The sequence below is a fragment of the Aegilops tauschii genome, chromosome 4 (genome assembly GCF_002575655.3).
Source record: "Aegilops tauschii subsp. strangulata cultivar AL8/78 chromosome 4, Aet v6.0, whole genome shotgun sequence".
NCBI lineage: Eukaryota > Viridiplantae > Streptophyta > Magnoliopsida > Poales > Poaceae > Aegilops > Aegilops tauschii.
The window spans coordinates 261,224,372-261,229,305 of NC_053038.3; the positions used below are offsets into that span (position 1 = coordinate 261,224,372).

Here is a 4,934-nt window from a genome sequence, read left to right on the forward strand (position 1 = left end):
CGGCTGTTTCGTGGCGCATTACTTTTCCGTGGCGATAGTCAATTGTGGCAATAAACTATGGCAACAATCCTTGTTTTCATGGCATTAGGCATGTTGCCACAACCCACTACACTTGTGGCAATACACTATGGCAACAATCCTTGTTTTCGTGGCATTAGGCATGTTGCCATGACCCACTACACTTGTGGCAATAAACTATGGCAACAATCCTTGTTTTCGTGGCATTAGGCATTGCCACGACCCATTGCACTTGTGGCATTAACTTATGGCAACAAATATTCCAGTCGTCGTAACAAAAAATTGCAACAGACTTGTCTTGGTGGTGATAAATAGGTATCACAACAGGTAAAATCTTTGTAGCGAGAAACTAGACAATATTCAAAACCATATGTATGATATGTAGATTCATAAAATTCATAATTCTCATAGCAAATATCCATCAAATGAAACTCAAATGTAATTTAGCCATCCTAATTAACTACGAAGACTAAAGTGTCCATGATGTAGAGTCCAGTCCAACTAGTTCTTTGGATCCTGCAATCAAGAAATATAAAAAAATCTAGTTAACGAGTCATGTAAAGTGAGCTTAGATATAGGGAAGGACAACATGAGAAAATTATCTTGTTCATTGGTTGTCTAAGATCCCATAGTGGAAGAAGCTTTAGCTGCTCCCTTCTTCATCTTGTCCAAGAGTGGAGCAATGTAAGTAGGATTATTCAAGAAACACTTTTTCTGTTGCACCAATCAATGTAATGGTACAACAACAGAAGCATGTAAAGTGATAATATGATAGATAGATGGCATCTTGATTTTAATAACTATTCCATACATTGGTTCTATTTCGTCTCCCGTGATACTCAACAATTAGACTCACATCTGATAGATGCAATGTTAGAAGGACTGAAACTAAGAATTCGAACTATATAAAAAATGCATGGATTTGTGTAATCTGAATAAAAAAATCAATACAGAGTAGACGGGTTGACATACTTGCTACTTCATCTTGCTGCGTGGATAACTTTGTAGTCCAATATGCTTTGTCCAACATTTAGACTTTCCCCTTCAAAGACACATTGTCTCCGAAAGTTGGAAGATTCTATATTTTACATCCCTTATCTTTTGAGAAAATATATGTGAGTGAACCTGAATGTGGATGTATAAGATTAGTATGAAACCACAAAAAATGCAATAATGCATACTTACATGCAAGGCAACCATTATCTTTCTAACTTATAAAAGACAATATATTAATACAACCATGTTTGATCTCAACTTTCTAGAAATCCAGTGATAGCAAGCTTGTTAGGAAAGAAACATATGATTAGTTTTAGGACAAATGGCCAAAGTTTTTATAGCACTGGCATGTAATACACATAACATGAGATGTTAGTTTACCTAATTTTTTTTATTAAATGGAGTGGCACAATTGGAAATAGTCGCACTTCAAAGAGTTATAGATCATCTAGTTTGTTCTGCTCATAAGCCCAATTACAATTAACCATATTATTAATACATGAGCAGCAACTATAACATTAAAAGTGTAGGCTTTACTAGAGAATATTTGTGACATGTAATTACCCCATATATTCACAATTATGTTAGCAAAAGATCAATACACCTTAATTTCTACATTATTATTGAAAATTAGAAGGCTGTTTCTTCTAGCATATATTGACACCAAGACATGCCTTAATATCTCATCTTACAAATTTCCATCTTGTCGTAGAAATTCAAGCAATCTGGCATTGTAAACTGTACAAAAACATACACTACCTTAAATGTCAAATTTACATCTTTTGCGCAACTATCTCCTACAACACTTAATCAGCATCATCAGAAAAGAAGATACTTGTCGCATGGAAGATATATATACATTTGTAGAAATATATGATTTCATCAATCAATACTAACCCATCGAACGTTCTAGCTCGCTGATGACGATTCACCGACTTGGTCCATTCATACGAGAGTACTTTTCGGCATGGGGTGACCATGATGACGACAAAGGATGGAAATTCCTCTTTGACATGATCCTGCACAAAGCAAACTCCATCTGTATTAATTGATTAACAATGAATCAACGTACACAATAGTTAGAAAGCTAACCATCAGACTGATCGGTTCTTGCTAGATACAACACACTACGCACGCACGCTGAATTGCTGGATTAATTAGAGACTTATTAGTACTACTCCAACATGTAAAAAGTACCACATCCAACACACGACGGTATAGACTATAAATATATTAACATGCATCCATGGCGTGCATAATGTTTTTTCTATGCACAACAATCTGAGCCCGTCGTCTGTGATAGAAACTGCTTCTAGGCTGCCACTCGTCCTGTGATGCCGGCGACGGGACTGGTCATGCTTGAACGTGCAGCAGCAGCCAGGCGTGAGTGGACCTGAACGCATTGTCGCCACCCCACCAAGGACAATCCCGGCAGCACTAACATCGGAGTTAAACAGAGATCGAAAGTCTACAGCTATGTCAATAGCGGATGGAAAAGCTAAAAAAACGACTTTGGACTAACCGTATTCCCTTACAGATAGTTCTGATGGAGATCTGAAGCTCCATGAGTTCTTGGCCTCGATGAAGGCCACTGATGCCGGCCTTGTCGAGACCCGCGTCACCAGTGCGCCGTCTCTGGAGATCCATGCAACGTCTATTGTGGATGAGGACGAGGACGAAGAGGTTGGCGGCCCTGCTATGAGAGAAGGGCGACTCACCGTCTTTGACGGATCTGCACGGCGCTGCTATGAGTATGCGATGCAGGAGGCTCGAGGAGGAGTAGGAGGGATGCGGGGCAGCGACGATGGGATGGGGGCGGCGGACGGAGTGGGAGAAGGGACGGGGTTAGGTCTTTGTGTTCGATGCAGGGTTAAATCGATCGAAATTTGACACCCCGCGTAAGGCACTGAGAATTTTGCCTCCCCGCGCGCTCCGCCGTCGCTAATCTTTTCACATTGATATTTTGTCCTTCATTGACGGCTGATAGGACCTGCTTCATTTTGGCCCCACGTGACATAGTCTATGCAAAATTTTATTAGAATTACCAGTTTTATAACATTATTACATAGACTTACAATAAAAAAAATTATAATTACAGTAATAAAAAACAAAAACACTTAAATGAACCTTGTAAACCATAGAAAAATTAGAGTCAGAATTTTTGCGCTCACAAATAATTGATTTTCCCAACCATCTTGTATATATGACCTAAGCTTGTACATATGTTCTAAAATGTAATTATCTTATTTATTTTTAAATTTTATTTGAGATATAAATTTTTATTGTGGTAGAAACAACGATACACACATAATCGCAACATAATCTAGTATCCTAAATAGTTCATCCCCACTAAATGATTTCGGTGTATACAATGGGTGGGTTTCTCTACTTGGTCCTTATGAGGCTACAGAATAGAGCTATATTTATTATAAATATTAGCCACACCTTTATCTTGTTTCCTCTCGTAACCCTAGGTTGCTTGGGCAGACTTCTCCCTCGAGACTTAACCGTCGAGCCCGTGGATTCGCATTCCCTCTGCTTATCGCTCCGGCGGCCGGTGGCAGAGAGCGGAACTCTGGTGCATCCGCTCTGGTTAGTTGTTTAGGTTAGGGTTTTTTAGTCCTCGCAGGAGCGACGCTCGGGCGGATGATGGCGTCTCTTTTTCGGGCCTGTCTTCCGGGCTATGTTCCCCCTCAAGTCCGGCCGTTTAGACGTAGTCGAGGAGCTCCAGCATAGATTTTTGCCGTCTCCTTGGGGCGATGAGGTTAGGGTTTCTCGTATAGTGGCAAGATTTGGTGTCACTGGTTACTTAGATCTATGCAAGAGTAAAACTGCTACGACTACGGCTCCAGGACGTTGGCCCTTAGGAACACGTGCACGAAGATTTCTCGGTTGACATCGACAAGGTCAAGCCAGCTCCATTACGAGAGCGGCAACAGTGGAGCGTCGGCAGCTCGTTCTAGCGGCAGTAGTGGTTATTCGATGGTCTCGACATCTCGATGTAATTTTTATTATGTTTAAGATGCTTTGTACTTTCAGTGAACTTTTATACCATATCTGTTCATTTTCGCAAAATAATAGGGTTATTTATCGTGTTCTCTCTAGTGGTTCAAGTCAGGCACTAAACATTTTCACCTGATGAAATCAAACAAATATCACTAGCTATTCAAACTAACTTGTCAAGCACAAAAGAGTTATCACCCACGAGAGTTCCTTTTGGTTGCTCAAAAAGTAGGAGAACAAAATTATGGCATAACAAGTGGCATTTTTAATTTAATATTTGTCATTACAAAAGGTACTAAACAAATTTTCTATTTTACTGAGGGTAATAAACTGTGTTTGGCTATGTATCATTGAAAGGTCGTGCGAAAATGTGGTTGGGAAATTATTAAAATCATTCATAGAAAGCTATGGTGATGGTGACCATGGCACTTACTTTTTTTATTTTATACTTTTATCTTAATCTTTTGCATTTAGATACTACATATGCATCGAGGAATTTTCTTGGATTTTCAACATAATACTCTATTTATTCTCTTTTATTTTTCTAGAAAATAAAATATATTTACAACTTTCTTCACTTATTTGGGATGAATCTCTTATGAAGCCAACAAGTTGTTCCATATGCTCTCTCTTATAGAATTTCTATACAACGCTAACTGCGTCAAATTACAAGGAAAGGTACACACATTGTGCGAACTAGGCCAACCCATATTTGGCTGTACATAAAGCATTCTTTTTTCTGGTTTTGGTAATCTTCTAGAAGTTTCCTGTCAGTTTTACCTGTTTTAGGGACCTTCTATAAAGTAAGGTTCCAGAACTGGTTTTACGTTTCTTTTATATGTTTTCTCGGTTTTTGGGTTTTCTTTTTTAATTATTTTATGTTTTCTCCTTATCATTTTTTCCTTTTTCCTTTTTCC

General features: G+C 38.8%; 1 long non-coding RNA gene across 3 annotated transcripts; it reads right to left on the reverse strand.

Annotated features, from left to right (window-relative positions):
* Positions 1–377: 377 nt before the first annotated feature.
* Positions 378–3,123, reverse strand: LOC120962953 (uncharacterized). 3 transcript variants are annotated; one of them, XR_006662571.1, is made up of 4 exons: positions 2,733–3,123; positions 1,912–2,649; positions 991–1,143; positions 378–534 (listed from the first exon to the last, which is right to left on the reverse strand). It is a non-coding gene; the product is annotated as an uncharacterized lncRNA (long non-coding RNA). The 3 variants fall into 3 exon arrangements; XR_012181935.1 differs by having other exon boundaries at positions 1,912–2,033; positions 2,537–3,123; XR_005754306.2 differs by having other exon boundaries at positions 1,912–3,122.
* Between the last annotated feature and the right edge of the window lie 1,811 nt (positions 3,124–4,934).